Here is a 19,775-nt window from a genome sequence, read left to right on the forward strand (position 1 = left end):
TATGGGGGTGACGCTGTGATACATACTCATGTATCTTAGTGGTCAACCATTGCAAGAGCAGAGTGATTAATGATACTGTTCTTCTGAAAACATAATTTTTCCCCCCTTTCTTTCAAATTAATGTGAAACACCTGAAGGGTACCAACCCTTGATATTGAGTTGTCTAACCACAACTCAAAGGCAATATCCAGAGTGTGTTCTGGGATCCAGCAGTTCTGGAGAGGTCACTTTAAGATGATGTAATGATTCATTTCCCACATCTTTGATGCTTTTGGTTGAACTTTGAAGGTAGAGATTTTCCAGAAGTGCTAACTGTGATAGAAGTTTGCTAATTCAGCTGCTTGTTTGCCAGAAATTACAATCAAGACTATCTAATTTTTTTCAAAGGTGCACTACGCTACACAATGCTGAGTATAACTGTAGATGGAAGACTTCTGGCAGCCTGTAGCAAGTGTCAGGAGCAATTATGAGTCATTGTCATCCAGAAAATTTGTCATTGTTCTGCTAGTGCTACTCTGAGATTTGTATTTCTTGATTTTACTTTAAGAATCAGTCTGGATGTTAAGTTATTGGACACAGACTTGAGATGCAATTAACCTTTGTGTGCTGCCACTCTGGAGAAGCTGAAGTCTGCCTGTACCTCAGGTCTGCATCGTTAAATTGAGATAATTATTTTCCCTTCAGTTGTCCATCTTCTTTCTTCAGGTTGTTTCTTGTCTCAGTGGCACTTCTTTCCTGTGTGTTCGGATAGTCTCTAGGCTTTGCTCCTGAGAATCCGTGGTCTCAGCAGAGATGTCAGGGCACAGTGCTGCAAGGTGAAGCGATAATAATAAATCCAAATAACCAACTTTGTCAATGTCTGCAGCTGGGTCTGACTTCACTCTCTGTACTGAAATTGGAACTGTGTTTGGGTTCTTCTGTAATGACTGCTGCCTCCTGGGTAGTGAAGCCTCATCCTTTGTTCAAGGTGATAATTTCCGAAGAATCAGATATGAATACAAATCATTTTGGCAAAGGAGGATATAAATCTATAATATAGGAAATGCAGTACAGGGAATTACTCCTTTACAATGGCAGTCTAACTGGGAGTTCAACACTTTGTGCTCATGGGAAAAGTTTGTGTTTACTGCTTTTAAACTTGGACATTTCATGTTGTTAACCCAGTCTGGTAATGCATCTTCTACATAGGCACAACTTTGTCATTTACTGGAATGTATTGCTGAGAATACTCTTGAATCTCTCCACTTGCTTTTTCTGTCCAAGGTTGGCCATGCAGCTCAGTGGCACACCCAAATGCTGTTTTATTAAGGCATAGATTCCATTGTGTGGATTTAATGTGCGTGCTCCCTGCACGTCATGAAACGCTAAAGGACCAGCATTTCTTCCTGTGTTGAAAATCCATGCTTTGGTGTTTGATGACAGGGAATATCATTCACAGGGAGTGTGTTTAACAAAACTCTATTTGCATAAAAATGTGCTCCATGAGAAGACCATAGAATCATTTAGGTTGAAGAGGGCCTTTAAGATCATAGAGTCCACCTGTTAACTGAACAATGTCAAGTCCACCATGTCCCTAAGTATCATGTCTACAGAGCTTTTAAATACTTCCAGGGATGGTGACTCCACCACTTCCCTGGGCAGCCTGTTCCAATGCCTGACAACCCTTTTGGTGAAGAAATTTTTCCTAATATCCAATCTAAACATCCCCTGGCACAACTTGAGGCCATTTCCTCTTATCTTATCGCTTGCTACTTGTGAGAAGAGACCAACACCTTCCATGCTCCAACCTCCTTTCAGGTAGTTGTAGACAGCGGTAAGGTCTCCCCTCAGCCTCCTTTTCTCCCGGCTAAACAGCCCCAGTTCCCTCAGCTGCTCCTCATCAGACTTGTGCTCCAGGCCCCTCACCAGCTCTGTTGCCCTTCTCTGAACTCTCTCCAGCAGCTCAATTTCTTTCTTGTAGTGAGGGGCCCAAAGCTGAATACAGGATTTGAGGTGCAGCCTCACCAGCACTGAGGACAGGGGAATGATCACTTTTCTAGTCCTGCTGACCACACTATTCCTGATACAAGCCAGGAGGCTGTTGGTCCTTTTGGCCACGCTGCTGGCTCGTGTTCAGCTTGTTGTCAACCAACATGCCCAGATCCCTCTCTGCCAGGCAGCTTTCCAGTCACTCTTCCCCAAGCCTGTAGCGCTGCCTGGGGTTGTTGTGACCCAAGTGCAGGACCCGGCACTTGGCCTTGTTAAACCTCATACAATTGGCCTCAGCCCAACGATCCAGCCGGTCCAGATCCCTCTGTATGGCCTTCCTACCCTCCAGCAGTTCAACACTCCCACCTGATTTGCTGTCATCTGCAAACTCACTGAGGGTGCACTTGATCCCTCATCCAGATTGTTGATAAAGATATCAAGATGGGAGTGAATACGGTGTTCAAGCATCATCCAGTCTTATTTCATTACAAAAGATGGAGGCAAACAATGACAAAATATCAGAACTGTTAACTGTTGTATCGCTCTTTGATCATCTTTGTGTTGTTTAAACAGGGCGGATTCCTACTCTGTGTTGCTCTAAAGGTTTTTATTTTTTACATAACTATGCAAGCTTAGCATTACGTGATGATATTTTATTTTCCTCTAAGTCATATTTATAATGTCACTAAAGGCCTAATTGTTAAGAAAAAGTGGAAATACCCACTGTTTTTTTGAATGGAAATCCCTCTTGCGTTGGTTGAATGATCATGAATTTGCCTTTGGGGGTTCTGCCTTCAGATAAACCACATCAGAAAAGCTGTTCTTCATGCTGGTCCAAGTGGCCATTCTCTAATAAATGGCTGCTAACCTCAGAGAAAAAAAAAATAAAAAAACCCCTGCAGCTAGGAAAATATATCAAGGACCTTAAAGCACATATGCAAATAATATTGAAATAGAAGATACTAACACATAGGAGCCCACGCTAGCAATACATAGTATAGTTCTTCTGATATAGGAGTCTTTTATTCCAGTCTCCCTTCCAAAATCCTCTAAGCACATTTTTGTATTTTTTGGATGTAATTTAATTTTTAAAATTTTTAAAAAATTTGAAGCCAGTTATTACAAACCCTTTTAATCCAACTTTATTATAAACAAACGTAATCAATATATTTAAAAAACTTGTTTTTAATATATTTTATTTTTTAGCCAGTATAGGATATGCAGCTAAGAATAAGCACAGTTCCAACTTTAACAAAAGAGATTTAAAAAATCCTATTTACATCTTCTGTTAATTTTCTCTATTGTTTTAGTTCATTGAAAGCTTGAAACCAAGGCCACACTTCTTCATGAGGCATTTAATATGAAAACCTTTTTTGTCTGCTTATAATGGAAAACTAAAATAGTTCTTCAAAGGGATCTTCAGATTTTTTAATATTCTTTTTCTATGAGCCTTGCTGTGTTTAAATTGTATTCTTGCTAATGTAGAATTCAAATTATATTAGAATGAAAAGTTTCACTGCTTTCTAGACCTTATTTGGCCCTTAATTAGAGACCATAAACCTTGGTTTAGTGTATCATAAAGTACAAACTCAAACATACAATTTTCTTTCCAAGTGCAGCAGTGCCAGTCTGCTGTGCCCTGAAGTGCAGGATGCTACTGGAAAATTAGTGGCTGTTTTAGAGGCCACAGGTCTTAATGAGTCATATGTTTTCAGTGGTTTAACAAGTGGTTCCTGCAAAAATATTTTCCTCATAGCCAGTGATAATCTTAATATACTGAGTACATGTTCTGCACATGTCAAGGGATTTTCTTTGTTTTTGTGTTTAGCCTGAATGGGGAGGGCATGCTGCTGATTAGCAAATTTACATTGAGTTGCACTCTACTGAGAATATCTATATCTATATCTATATCTATATCTATATCTATATCTATATCTATATCTATATCTATATCTATATCTATATCTATATCTATATCTATATCTATATCTATATCTATATCTATATCTATATCTATATCTAATCTATCTATAAATCTATCTACTGATGGTATTTTGACAGTAATGGCAGCTTGTGACTGTCTGTCTCATTTTAAAGGTTAAAAAATTTGAGTTCCTCAGAGGTCTTTTAATGAGCCCCGGAACTGTGCCAGCTTTTAGAAAGGGTTATTTGGCAATACCCAGAGACATTAATGCCCGGAAGAACAGAAAAATGCATGAAAGATTAGTAGAAGTGTTTCTTAGGCAAAATATTTCAGCTGTGAGAAAGATACCAGTTTGTGACTTTGGCAATGAACTTTTACAGAACCCAGTGAGTTCTCATTGCCTTCAGTCCTTCATTGTTGCCTCCAGTGTCGATCTATGCTGTGCACATTTTCCTTTTCCCTCTTGTTTTATTCTGCAGTGAAAGTGAAGCATTGGGTATATGTTGATGTGTTGATGGCTTAGTAAGTGCAGAGATTTCAGTAGAAATATAATATCTGAAACATTAGGTAATACTAGACAGTTATTTTGTTTTATTTATTTCTTTTAAAGTACAATGTGGTGATAGAGAAGAACCATATGACTGTAATTATTGATCTCTTAGTCTTGAATTGTATGTGTTGTATGGTGGTGTATGTTTGTGTGTGTTCACGGGTGCAAGTTTGTCTTCTTAAATACATTTTGTAGCAGCTAACACGTGGGGTTTCCTGGAGTGAGTGAGATAGCATAGGTGGGTGTTTTGGTGTATTGGAAATTTGTACTGGGAGCAGGAAAATTGGATTTCGTAATCTCCTAGTCACTTATTCCATTACTGTTTGCATACATTTTTACAAGTGTAAGAGGCACAGATAAAACTGGCTGATGTGGTAGTGAGGGGATGAAGAATGTTAGGGAAATGGGAACAGTTTGGGCCTTTTAATAGCTCCCGTCCAGGTTTTTTATTACTTACCTTGGGCTATTTTAAGTAGAAGATTTATATAAAAATGTAGCATTTTAAGAAGTGTTAGGTGGAGTCTTCTGAAAGTCCTTCACAATTTGGTCTCTTTCTTCAGAAATCCTGTCTGCTTTCTATTTCAGCACCAATTTTCCTTTAGGCAGGCATACAAAATATGCATAGGGGCGTCCAGTTTCTTTAAGTCCAGAAGGCACATTTAAGTCCATTCCCCTCCTGGGAATGTGCTGCTGCCAGTTTCAGGTGAACATGTTTGAGGTGGCAGCTTGCTTCAGTATCTTGGTAACGCATGGCTGAGGGAACAGAGGGTTGGGGAAAACTTTACGCATTGTTTAAATGTCTTATAAAGCATTTTTCTGAGTATATGTATGTGTACGTCTAATATATCATATATAAAATATACATGTATATTATTTTATAGCTAGGGGCATTGTATTCTGTGTTTTCTGGCACAGACATAAGCCATGCTGTCCTCCTGCTTGCCATCTATTGTCTAACCTCATCTTCTGTTCCATGTCCACTCTGCACTCTCATTCTTCCCCATTCACTTCCAGCTTCATGTCCTTTCCTCTCCAAGACCCAAGCACACCTCAGGTCCTGACAATTTCTGCTTTTGTTCGTGTTATCCCAGGCCCGCTAAGGAACAGTCCATTAGAGACTGAGAAAACTGTTTTTTGTGAGACGCTCTCATCCTTACTCTATTCACACCCCACCTTTAGCTGGGGCAAGTAGAACCCCATGCATATTTTAAAAGCACACATATTTCTGTTATAACTTTGTGTAAATTATACAGGTGTGTCTTTGTATTCTGCAAAATATTCCTTTTCCAAAGATGCTAAAAAGTATCATGTTTCTAGTGGGATAAATATGGAAGTTTTAGGCCAATGAACCAAAAAGCTTAGAAATAGTTTTGAAAAGTTGTGTCAGGGTAGCGTGTGAGATTAGTTTAGATCAGGTCCTTATGTTTGGCCAAGCTGCGCTTCAAACAGAGCACAAAATGCCTTTTTTTTTTTTTTTTTTTTCCTAGGGAACTTAATTTTGAATAACCCATGGCTGGTGAGAGACCCATGAACTTCTTCACTGCTGGGGAATTGGCATTTAAGGCTCAATGATTGCAGCATCTCTCAGTCACTCTGTATTCCTTATTAGATAGGTGCTTGGGAGAGGACTGAGTATTCTCCTTCTGAATAGCTGAATATTCCCCTTCTGTAGGGCATTCTGAGCATTTTAAAATCCACTTTTAGAACTTCAAAGTTGGATTGTTTTTTTAATCTTGAGTTTTACACAAAATGAGTACGGTATGTCTGTAAATAATGGTATTTTTTTAATAATTTACTGGAATTAATCCCAACAATGCTTGTTTGACGGAAGAAAATTGAGAGGGGAAGTAGGTGAAGAGTGTCCCAATAAACAGTTCTAGAAATAATATTTTGTACTTATGTAGGCCTTACATGCTCTGATCAGACATGACCTGGACAGGAAAGATGTCCTTGAAGTCCCCCAGGTACACAGTCCCAGGCTCTGTCATCAGAAGTGACTGCATTTACTTCCCAGATGTACCTCCCAAGGAATACAGCTAGGATAAAGAGAGTTGTGTCTTTCAAAACACTGACTGCAGTGAAGACACTTAATGACATGGTGCTGGGAACTCCTGTGCTATTGCTCTAGAAGCCAGGGTACATGTTGGAGGTCTAGGGAGGGCTGAACACCTAGGCAAATACCTGCATAGTTAAGTTAGTTAGATGTTACAGAGAAAACACAATCTGCTCTGAAGTTTATAGTTTCTTCTCAACTAAATCCTTGCTTTTTTTCTTTTTTCTTTCTTGTTGGCATAGGGTTACTGCTTCTCCATAGCTAGTAAGTCAATCTAGCAGTAGGAAATGCAGGCTTATTTGCAATAAATGGCCAGAATTAATGAGTAAACACTGCAAAATTATTGGATGAGGAAGGAATCTGAGGAGGCAAATTTTGAGGAGAGAGTTGTTTCTGGTGGTGAGTTGATGAGTGCCTTACTTACAAGATGGAAGCAGTGATGTCCTCACGTTCCTTGGGTACAAGTGATTCATTGGAATCATTTAGGCAAGTACATTTTCCATAGGATCATTTGTTTACAACTTGGTTCATGAGAACCTAGCTTTTGTTCCCTAGGGAGGAAGTTGTTCTCTTCATAAGTGAACATGATGTAAATAATGATTTAAGCCATCTCTGCCATACCTGTATACTTTGGTGTACATATAATGACATATCACTCTCAGTAGCTGCTACGAAGTGGTTTTCTTATGCACTATGTATTCAACCAAGCAAGAGAAAAGTTCCAAAGCTTTCCACTTAAAATTTCCAAAGAAATCCACTCAAACATTGTGAGTGGTCAGCTGTATTAGTGTAACTTTGGGAATTCACAAATGACTAAAAATACCTACAATTAAATGTCAACTATTTTCAAATCAAGATGTTTCATACAGTTTTATCTTAAGTTAAAAGATCACCTTAGTACAGCTAAGTTTTTTGTGATGTAGGTATGGACTGCAGACAGAGCCAAAGAGTTAAGATTATCCATCCAATCAATGTGCTTAGCAACATGTATGGAGGTCCTTGAGTCTTCCACTTCAATGAAAACCGGTGGAGACTGAGATTACTCCAGAGTTCATGGAACATGGTGTCGTGGAAGGAAAGAAACACAGCATATTAATAAGAGGTGCTATTTGTTTAGGCTTGTTTTAAAGGACTTTCTGTTGGATTTAATTTATTAACTGTATTTCCATTCTCTGAAAAGTCTAATCCTGAATAAACAGTGGAATTTTACCTTGTAATGAGTAATATGTCACAACACATAGGAGGAGTGTGGTGTGTTTACTGTTATACATTCTATAGAGATTTAGGGTGAAATACTTGCCCCATTGTAATCAATAGGCACTCTCCCCATTGACTTCAGTGCAGACGCAGTGTTTCTGATAGAGCTGAAATGCTCGAAGTATCAAATGCCTCTGCTGCTACCGGTGTGGTAATATTGTACCTAACCTTTTGCTCTGGCTTTCATGGAGCTATCATCGTGTTGAATTGCAGGCAAGAGCCATAAAACATAGAAACTGCTGTGCTTTGCAAACACATCGGTATGGCTCTCTTTTATTGTCTTCATTTTTTCAAGAACTTAGTGCCAGTGATCATCCAGCAGGCCAGTTCCTTGTGAAATCAGATTTGTGTTGGTGCCTGAAAGAAAGTGGAACACTTCTCTAAGTTTGCTCTACTGTGTTACATAGTCCATGTAGACTAAAAGGGGTAACACAAAGTCTCTGGTCAGTTCTGCTATTTTTGGGATGCAGCACCCCCCGCCCACCCCCCCCACCCCCCCCCGAAAAAAAGTTTGGATTATAGAGTGACCAAAAATTTTTTTTAAAAATTGTGCTTAATCAGAAAATTCTCCCTCACTTTCCCCTCTGGGAAAAAACAAACAAACAAACAAACCAACAAAAAGCCCCCAAAAAACAACAAACAAAAACCAAAACCAGATCAAAACACAACAAAAGCCAAAGAACAAATCACCCAAATCATTCTGCATCTTTAAAAATATTTATTGGATTAGGAAGTGGATCCTACCCAGTCAGGTTCCTAAGCATATGGCTTAACTAGAGAGCTGTGAAGGCCAGTTGATAATTTCAAGTACACTGAGTTAGTAAGTAGTTCAGTGTTTTTATATTAGCTGTATCAGTTGTATGAAAGGATATATCCAAATACTCTGGATCCTAATAAGACTCTTTAATGAAGAATGAAAATTTGAATTAAAAAAATTGTTTTTGAAGCAATATATATCACATCAAATGTTAGGGTCCTGACCACTCCTTACTGGCAATCTATGGGGTCTTCCTGTGGTGTATTTAGATGTGTTCTATATAACTTGTATATATGCATGTGTATTTGTGTGTGTATTTGTTATAAACCAGTTCAGAAGTGTGTGTGAAATTAGGTCATTGGATGAAATTCTGTGATGCACGGAAGAGAATTTGTAAATAAAAGGGAAGAGAATTAAGAAGGCTTTACATCAACATTGTACCTGTGCAGTTCTGGGCTGCTTCAGACCTTGGAATCAACACTACAGACATGGTACAGACAGTCAGACCTACAGAGATTTGTCCTCAGCTGCCGCCACCCTGTGTCTTCTGCAGTGCCGTGTCCTGAGGACTTCACCTCTTACCTGTGAGCTGTGTGTTGGAAGTGAAACATCAGTAGTTAAATGTGAGCAAAATTAAGTACCTCTGCCCACAGTTCCCCGCCTTTGCTCCTTGGAGGAATGCTTCTCTTCATGGGACCAGGGCTTTTACAACCTCTTTACATTTCTGCAGCCTTGTAATCTGTCACAGAGTGGTGGAGACTGCTGTTTTGATTCCCTGGTGGGCATACCATCCTAGCAGATGTGCTTTGTCTTTCTTATGTATTTACCTTCTTAATTTTAAACTGTATCTTCTTACTGTGGAAGGAGAAGGACAAGCTTTTTTGCAGGACATCAGAAGGGACAGAATAATCCAAAGATTTGTGTTAGTGGATGAGAGAAGCATAATGGGTAGCTGTATATGCCCTTTCCAAAAGGGTCGTCTCAAATACATCCATTTGCAGAGAGTGCTCTCAACTGCTGTTCCTGTCAAGTGCCCTAAGACCTATGCGGCCATCCCTGGAGACGCGGTGACATGAATGCCCTGCTTGTACACTTTGGGTCTGGTGTGCCTCCAAGGGCACCTTCCAGCTGTGCATCAACCTGTGCCTGCAGGCCTGCTCTTTTCAGACTTCCAGTCTTCTGTCATGAATGCAGCCTTGGACTGGACATCAGAGGGCATCATAGATGCCTTCAGTGTGAAGTTGACACAAATCTGTGCAAGTGGTAACCTCTGAGCAAGCAAAGTTGGGACTCAACTTGAGAAAATTTTGGCCCCTGGATGCTTTGAGATCCTTGGATGAAGGGTGCTAAAGAAGTGTGAGGTGTTACAACCAGGGATCAGATAATGATTTCTTCACGTGTAATTTTGTTAATTCCTTTATTTTGTGCAAGGTAAATTGCTCCATGTGCCTTCAAGCAATCTTAATTTAATGCAGTGATGATTTTGAGTGACTGAAGAACTAATCAACTCCAGCTGCCACTTCTCATCATGTAGCTTAAGAGTGATGAACCTGTGGGTAACTTTATCCCCATCTCTCCTTGCACCACAGCTCCCCAGGAATATGGACCCTCAAAGCAGAATCACAGTACTTATGTTCATGCATCCAAAGGCTACAAGTCAGACTGAGATAGGAGGTGGTGTAGGTGTTTTTTACATCTATGTATGTATGTATCTATCTATCTATCTATTATTTAAAAAAAATTGTGCAGGAAGGAATGAACCAGAGATTTTTAATCATTTAACAAGAAATACAAGAAGCACCAGATGTTTTTTCTTTGGGTAAGGGCTTGAGAAACGTTAACACAAAATAGCAAAAATTGGAAAGGGTCTAGAAGAGCTGAAAGATCTGACCTTTCAAGAAGAGATCTCAAGAACTTAGGAATTGCATCTGTGTAAGCTATTTTGTTCTCAAACGTAAGCTTCTTTTATCTAGTAGTGTACATATCTACATAAGTACTCATCTTCACACTCTGCCACATGCATGCATTTGCACACACAATGACCTTTCCTACTTTTACCTGTTTAAACGTTTAATATAGTCATTTGAGTATGTTCAGCGTTTCTTTTAAAAAACTCAACTCAGTCATTCAGAGCAACAATTTTATTTCAAACCAGCCTCCCCCATAATCTGAGAATCTTTTTTTCTTGTCATTGAAGACACCAAAATGTATCCTAGCAAATTCCATCACTGCTTAATGATAGTTTAGGAGGTGCATTTCTGTAATGTAGCCCCCGGTATACGTAATCACCACAGAATAAGGATACTTGAAATACAAGCATGGAGGGGCAGAACAGCTTTTTCTGAACAAAAGGAAATCAAACTGTGGCAAAACATGCATAAAATTGGCTGTGTGCATTCAAGTCAAAATTGCACATCTCCTCTCTATGTTTTATATTTCATCAATTAAATGTGCTATAATTTTTAAAAAGAAAGAAAAAATGTGGAGGGGACACATTTTTTCTCCATTTGAATTCATTAATTAAAGGAGATTTTAGGAATACCATCCAAAAGTTCCAGTTTTGGTCTCCAATTTTGAATCTATCCTAGCTGAGATGAGGTATAAAAATATGAAACTCCTGTATGTTTATTCTCCATGTGACCTATCCTGCATCTACTTTAGACCTGTCCTGTACAGTGACTACTGCACATAAACCAGTGTAAATTTTGCATTTGTCAAAGAGAGATAGGAACATGAGATGAATGTACACTTTAACAAGAGACGGCACTTTTAGCCCTTAACAAAGATCTGCTGGTAAGTATCTGCTTGGCAGCAGGGAAGGCATTTTACACAGCAGAATTTGGAGGCTTTCTCAGCAACGGCGTTGGATATTTTAATTTTCCGGCATATTCTTTTCTTGCCCCTCCAAGCTCTGTCGGTGCCTGAGGTCACTGAGAACTGTGGAAATACCGAAGCACATGTGCTGGGTTCAGATGTGCCCTCGCCAGTGCAGCCCACTGGAGGATGAGATATTCTGATCGTGTAAGAATCATGGTGGCAATTGGACAATCTCTGAACATTATTTTTTGACAAATATTATAAGTGTTATAGAAATATTTTCATGCAATATTAACATTATTGTAACACCAGTATAGAAGCATAAATTACCAGATGAGTCAGAATTATGGCCCTTTTCCTGCTGTGTGTGGGCAGACCCCTGCATCTGTGCTCATTACAGGTTTGGGACCTAAATGCATTAGATATGTGCTGAAAGAAAATGAGTCTGCAAAGTATTTTCACAGAAGGAATATGTTGCTCTTGGTTGTGAAGCAAGAAAATCCTCTAAAGATGGAAATTTCCTCGTGCTTCACTTTAAAAAGTCAACAATGTTCATATGGAAATGTCTCTGGAAATTCTTATAAGATTAGTGACAAAACTGAAAAAAAAAATCCAAAGCAGCTCAAATTAATGTCTTGAAAGAAAAGAGGACATATATTATCTTGAGGAGATTCCAGCAAGGTTTTGTGTAAGTGGACTGTAGTGGTGGCCTAGTACTTTATTAAAGTATATTTGGAGGTAATGTGCTGATATCTAATACAATGATGTAATATTATTAACTCTTTGTGACAGTGCTCCCATAGTTGTAAACTGTAATTTCATTGTCTGCCTCTTCCCAGGGGGACACTGGAAATACTCACTAATAGGGATCTCTCATCTGACACCTTTCTGCCAACAGAAGGTTGCAGGTTATTGAGGAGGACACCCCATTGTGTGGGATCCAGAGATTTGCCTTTGTTTTTGAGTACTTCATGGATTTCTGTGTGCAGCACTGCTCTATTTGGATTTTCTGCCTCTGTGAAAATAGTATGTTCAGTGTCTGTCATCTGGATTGACTTTGTACACTAGACTGAGCAACAACAGCACATATTTCAGAAAAGCAGGTAGTTGTGCTTTTGCGCAGAAAAGTGGAAATTACAGAAGAAAGGCATTGAAGTCAGTGGAGACAAATGAGGAGTTGGAGTGAAATTTAACTTCTCGTAGGTGAAGTTGCTGGAGTGGACCCTGACTCTGCTTCTACAGTGACTATGTTCTGGGTAGCAGGGTTAGAAATTTCTTTTCCCCACTGTAAATAAAAATCTGACTACTCCCAATTTCCATTGGACTGCCACTTGCTCCTTCTTTTCCTCACACAGTCACCTCGTTGCTTTTCCTTCTTTGCATCTCTGGGTCTCTCCAGGTGGAGGGAAGAATGGCCACTCTTTTTCTTCCCCCTTTGCTGCCACTTTCAGGGAAGATAAAAAATCCCACCCAGTGCTTTCCAAACCACTGACAATTCAGATTTACCAATCCTGAGGGTCATCTGGACACTACAGTTTTCAAATTAATATTCAGAGCAGCTACAGGGACCCCTGCTTCTTCCTTTGTTTTTATTAATTAATTTAAGAAAATTTGATTAGCTCTGGTTGTTTGTGAGAATACAAATCAAGCCTCTTTGTTCTCCTCTTTTCAGATTGCCTGAATCTAGGTTGTCCTCTGAGATGCCCAGACCTTGTGACATGCTGATTTCTTCCCCTTGAACCATTTTTCATCTGGTCAATTGAATTATCATTTCATCTAACTCTTTCCTTTCCTGAAAGTGTGATATTCATTGTGAACTTTTTCTTGGCTTTGGAATAACTTTCAACTTAAGCATCAGAATAAAGTAGTACTTGGAAAATATTTTGATAGTTTTACCATTCAGGGTATGTTGTCAGATGTCTCCAGAGACCACACACAATGCAAGAGCAACATATATAATTAACTTGGTGGGGGGAGGATAGGGAAATTGTCTCCGTTACCTCCCTTCTTTAGTTTTGAAATCTCATGCTCTTGCATGATATGTGCAGGAAATTACAGACTGTGAGTGGGATTCATATGGCAAAATGTAGACGTCTACATCTGAGTTAGTCACCCAAGGCTCCCTATGTGAGGAATGGAGAGAAACAGGACAGATGAATCACACCCTTGAAGAACCTATTTTTTTACCTTTATGCTAAGATGAAATGACTCATATCCTGAAGGTTCCTGTTTGGCTAGTAAAGGAGGCTGGGGTAACAACCACGATGTGATGGCTGCATTCTGCACCCCAAAAATTAGATGAGGTGACCGTGGTTCTTTGTGTCTCCAGTGTGTGTCTGTGTGCTTGCTTGTTCATGTTTATTTGTTGTACTGTGCAAAGATTGAGTTCTTAAAAAAAGCCCTGTGTTGTCTTCACAGTGGTGCTGGGGCCACTAAACATCTGTGTGGGGTTCCCCTCAGCTGAAAATACCAGTGAGATATATATCACCTTCCCACAAGGAGGTGAACAATATTAAAATAGAAGTGGCTAATGAATCAAGACAAATAGTGGTAGCCCCATAACACAGCATATCCAGTTTCTTTTAATCTTTTGTTTTGTGTATGCACAGATATGCATCGTTTATTGAAACAAATGGAACTGGGGAACTTCTATTTGAGTTTAAAAAGGAGGAATAAACTTATTTGGCTTAGAATTGTAGTTAATGTACAGAAAGACCACTTTTGGTAAAAACTGAGGTTTTGCAATTCCAACTCAGGCACATGGCCTGAGGAGCATGATCAAGCAAGTAGGTTCCAGTACACCAGTTTCCTATGTTATCAGCGGGGACTTGTAGACACCCCGAATGGGGTTAACATGACATGAGGGTCCCAGCTCTTTCTGCTTTGGAGCTCAGAGTGACAAACTAGAACGTACTCAAGATCCAGACCCTGGAGGTGTATTCTGGGTGCCTGTGTAAATCACAGCTGATTTTTAGGCATGAAGGAAGCCACGGCATATCAGAAGCAATGCAACCAGATTCTTCTCTGTCAGATTTACAGATCACAGGTCCTAATTCCTCGAAAGGCTTTCCCTGCCAGGTCACATGAGGTTTAGGAGGCACATTGGTCTATTAGTCATTTTGAAACTGGGCAGTTTTGAAGCTTGTCATGCGAGATTCTAGTCAGTAGAAAATAAGATGTGGCCTGACTTTAGCCCGAAAGCTGCACACATTGGGCAACCATTGGATTCAACACTCTCCTACCTCCAGACACAACTAACGCTCCCATCCTCTCGCTGGCAAAAAAGAAGAAAGGAGCCCTCAGAAAAGACCAGGGTTTGTGTCATGAAACCATTATGAAATGTAAGTTTGCGTTACCCAATGTACCTTTCTGACTTAAGTGACAGAGTTCAATTGAACTGATGCCTCCACTGGCTTTTGATCTGGCTGGATCAGTTCAAAACCATGCTGTAAGTCGAATTAGTGAAACAGTGGGGGTAAGAGGGGGCTGCCTACAGTGCCAAATTTCTCCCAGCTGGTTGTGTTTTGTCAGCACCGATTGGCGCTTTGTGCCCAAGGGATTCCTGCAGAATTGCCACCAGTGAGCAAGCAGGCTCTTTTTTGGCTTTTGACCTTACATTTCAGCCAAAGACAAGCATATCTACAACAACAGCTTTATGTGGAAGCTGCTTTGGAGACCTGTGTTCCAGGTTGCAAAGCCAAATGGCTCGAACCAGTGTGTTGACAATTGCCTACAAAAGCCTGGCTGGAGTTCCTCCTGTACCCGCAAAGCTGATGTGCCTCTTCCAGGTGAGAACATGTGTGCCCAGCATCAGATGGTCAATGTGGATGCTGCCTGCTTCTGTCTGTGCTGTTTTGAGGAATGACTTTTTAATATACTGTATTGACAACACCTTCCTAGGTTAGCTCCCACTGTATAGCAGCTGGATTACTTGCTGGTCTTTGAAATCTTTATTTGAAAGGATATCATATATATATGTGTGTATACATGCACAATACACAAATATATTTTTTTTTAAGGATACTTGTCAAATAATGAAAATTTCCTACTTTTATATATTAGTAGGTCATAATTTCTGTTATAGCTGCTTCAGAATACTCTTTTTATGCAATGAAATGGCTCTTAGTAGCATCTTCCCTTATAATTCAGGTATCTGATGCTACCAAATAATTCTGGTAAAAATATCTCCTCAAGATTTTTTCTGTGTTTGCACTTTAAAGGACCAGCAATGACAAGATGATCACACATCTGAATCGTGAGGATAATATTTATATCTACATTGAGTGCTCATGTCATTCTATTGGTGTTTCCCATGCTCTCTGTGTCCTCCTTCTGTTGCACTACAGCCTGATTTGGATCTTCTATGTGGTGCTTGTTGTCTCACCTGAAAAGCTCAATCTAAATAGCCAGTGAGTTCAGTGACTCTCCCAGTGTTCTTATGGCTGCTTATGAACTTATGGAAGAGTGAAATATGAGGCTGGCCATTCAATACATCTGTAACTTTTATTTTTGATGTTCACAGGATGCCTTTAGAAACTGGTTAAAAATTACATTTTCCAGTATTCAGCTGCAGAGGAGGACTCAGTATTTTCAGATGTGTTAGGGAAAGTGATGCTTTTTCTATGCCTACATGTATCTATTAAAATCTCTGCAAAAGGATTCCTCTGTCAAAAGACCTCCAGATGCCAGCCAGAAGAGATCAAACCGTAGATCTAGCCTGATAATTAAATATTATAAATTTCAGCCTTAATTTATTTCCCAATTACGTGTATGTATTGCTTATTGTTCAGCTTTTTTCCTCCATGCTTTTTATCCTGATGTAGTTAAAGAAGACAGCATTAAATTCTTGCAAGGTTGTTTAGATGATGGAGTGAGCTCTTTGGGTCTCCTTTGCTCAGGCAGGCTCCATTCCCAGGTCATCCTGGTGGACTTTTTATCCAGCAGAATGGTCCAGGAGGTTTTTCTCTTTCTTTTTTTTTTCCTACAATTAGAGGGAGAAGGAGGCTGGCCAGTGCCATAATTTATTCTTAAAATTCAAGAATTTTCAGTGGGTGGCTACCAAGATACACAATTTACAGACAGATTCATGATCTGAGCTATGCTGAAGTAGTTGCTGCAGTCAAGGAGGCTCTCTGGGAGGTAGGGAACCTCATTCCTCTTAGACTTTTATTCTAGTCATTCCAGTGATGCCTTTCTTTTCATTCCAGTTTTATATTCAGTCCTTACACATTTACCTGTTCTGTATTTTTTAATTCATTGCATTTTTAATGTCTATATATCCTTGAATTCTTAAGCACTGGCCAAAACTAGTTGTTGCTAGTTACTAATTGTTGCTTGTTAGTGGCCTGTGGACCTAACAAAGTGAGGGAACCTTCCTGTACCACTTCTACAGTAAAACATCACAGGCCACAGTTTCCTGCTCTCACATCAGTGAATTTCATGCCTTTGTTCGCTATACCTTGCATTAATGAGGGTTTAGAGGCCTTTAGGTGGAACTTTAATATGTATATAATCACAATAAACACAACACATGGCTTATTTAAGGTAACAATATATACAACATTGCTGAAATGCTTTAACAAGAGGTCCAATATAGTTTTGTAGGCCATCCTTGGCTGCCTGTTTCTATAACATTATTAAAAAACCAACCAAACAAAAGCCAAAACCATTTTAGGCTGGGTACATCACGAGGCTTTCACTGGGTTGTCCACAGCTTTCCTCAGTACAGGTGAGGTTTTGAGAGAGCTTTGACAATGGTAGAGTTCTCCCATCTCTATTAGAAATGCACTATATTTACCATATCCTGGGATTGCATTCATTGTTCACAGCCAAGCTGTGATGAACAAGCAGACTTGGGCTGGTTGGTCTCTCTCTCTTTCCTCATTCGTTTCCAGGTAATGAACTTGCAGCTTGTAATAGATGTTATTAATTTGTAGCTGCCTGACATTACATTTTGTACTATTGAATGTAATCTTGTTGTGTTACTCAAGGTCATTTGACTTTGTGTACAGCTCAATCTTTCTCTTAATTGACCTTGCCTCCCAAATTTGTATTGCAAAAAAACTTCTTGATCACAATTACACTTCTTGTGCAAAGACTATTGAGATAAATGATAAGTAGAGGCAATCCTAATCCCAATTCTGTGAAACTTGATTAGTCATCCTCTTTTTGGCTGGTAGTACGTCTCTCAGACAAATATTTTCATCCCTTCAGCTTGGTTGCTGAAGAAACCTTCTTCAGTTTAGCCAATGATTTCCCATTTGACTCTGTATCAAATCTTTTATTGAAATTTAGATCTACTATATCTCCCTTTGTTTAGAAGAACGAGTCAGTTCATCAAAGGAGGAGGAGGAGGCTCTTGCCACTGATCTAGTGTGACCTGTTTTTTCTGAAATTCATCTTTTTTCTCAGTTGTCTTAAATTTACCTCCGTCTTTGGTAGTCGCTTCCTTCAAAAGCATACTACCAAGGCCTGTCTAAAGTCATATGTACTCTGTAGGCTGGAATAAAATATCGCATGGCCAGGCTAATGAGTGCTTTAGTTGCCCTTCTAAAAACGGTTATGAGTTTTGCTCTTCCTCGCTATGTGACCATCCCATGGTGGACCTGCAGTTGTACCTGAGACTTTATGTGCCAGCTCTTTTGACACACAGACCAATATTGACTCATTCTTTCCTTCTGCTTGCCCATCTGTTGGTGCCTGTGTGTTGTGGCGTGCCCTGTACTTGGATAATCAGCTGGCAGGGGCTGTGCTTTTGTGGCTGCACAACACCTAGAGCCTCCACCAGTCAGAGTATCCACAGCTCTGCCTAAAATGGTGCGATTAATAAGAGCTGTCATATTTTGACTTTTTTTTTGTTGTTTCTTTTGTTTTGTTTTGTTTTGGCTTCTGTTTGAAGATTTCTAAATGTGTCAGAATGTCTAAATGTGTCAGAAGTTTGTCCTGTGTGTTTGTTGTCATGTATCTTAGGGGAGCCATGTATAGAACTGTGCTCTTTCTGCTTCCAAGCACTCATACGAAATCTGAATGCTTTTGAAAGTGCAGAGTCAGCAAGGAGGTTTGTCCCATAGTCCCATTCACTAGCCAGGAAGTTCCCGTAGTTATTTTGCGAAGCTGTACCTGAGAACATGCCAGTCTCTGCCAACTGCAAGTTTTTTTAGATGCTTGTTTTTGCTGAATTCTGTGCAGTCCATAGCACCCCTCTCAGTATAGGAAATCTGGTAAGTGGGAGTTAGGTGTAAGGACAAAATGTGTGTTTAGTTAAAATTAGAAGATGCATAGTGTTAAAAAGTTTTGTAATGTCTTAACCTAACTGCGCATCTCTTTATCAGTGAAGTATTTGAAACTCCTGTACCATACCAGTATGTCATTAATCACTGAGTTGAAAAAACACTGGTTTAGAATTTAAAATAAGTTAAAGCAGGACATAAGTTAGCATGAATCATCCTTTGCTCATCTTTTTAAGTGTAACTGTCATTTGCCTACTGTAAATGCAATTCAATAGCATGGTAACATCGTCTGTTACCTGATTTTGCTGTTTATCATTACATATATTAAATATGATATTACTGTGTTTGTTCCTAGTTGAAACATGCCTCTGTTTTTAACATGGTAGGTTTAATTTTTGTGTGTTTTACTTCACCACATACTTGCAATATCTGTTCAATATAATTGTTTTTAATGTTTCCTTGCATTCCTTTAGCACTTTCTGGACCAGAATATCATAGTTGTTCAGCAATATTGAAAAAAAATGTGCCTATTAAGCATGGTGGCCTTGATTTTAAAAACTGCTGTTGAAATATGACAGTTGTTAGATGAAACACCTTAGAGTATTTTCAAGGTTGGCAGTGTTTGAAAACCTGTTCCTTTTTAAAAGACTGTAATTGAGCACCTCGATTCCTTAGTTACATTAAAAGAATATTTTCTAAATAAGACTATTCATTTTGCTTCATTGCTGGGAAATAGGATTCAACAAATAATTTTGACCTGTGATTCAAATAACAATAAAATCAAAATATTTACTAACACTGAAATTAAAAAAATGCTGTTATTTTATTGCTAGTTAGTATACACTTACTGGGTCTGAAGTATAGCTGTGGAGTTCTTTCTAAGTGGTTGAGAAGCTCCTATTTAATTTACCTTTGTGCATTAAATACATAATATTTTCTCTTTTTTCGTGACTAAGTAAGGAGGAAAAAAGAAATCTGCCTTTCTGGTTTTGCTTTTGTTTACAAAAGCATACCACATCCATTAAGCCACATAAGCCCTGCAAGCCAACCTTGACCACATGTAGACGGGCACCTCAGCTTGTCATGTGTGCGGGCCCTGACTGCTGTCAGTCATCCTGAGTTGTAAAGCTCTGGAGTTGAGAAGAGAGAGGAGTGAATATTAAAGAAAGAATTGTCTCAATTACATGCATCTCCAGCTGCTTCCCTGTTTACATTTTGGT

The 19,775-nt window shown here is 39.3% G+C and overlaps 1 protein-coding gene across 47 annotated transcripts in view; it reads left to right on the forward strand.

Annotated features, from left to right (window-relative positions):
• RIMS1 (regulating synaptic membrane exocytosis 1) overlaps window positions 1–19,775 on the forward strand; it is a 314,448-nt gene that overhangs the window by 17,817 nt on the left and 276,856 nt on the right. The window lies entirely within an intron of this gene.

This window comes from Columba livia, chromosome 3, assembly GCF_036013475.1.
Source record: "Columba livia isolate bColLiv1 breed racing homer chromosome 3, bColLiv1.pat.W.v2, whole genome shotgun sequence".
NCBI classification, from domain to species: domain Eukaryota; kingdom Metazoa; phylum Chordata; class Aves; order Columbiformes; family Columbidae; genus Columba; species Columba livia.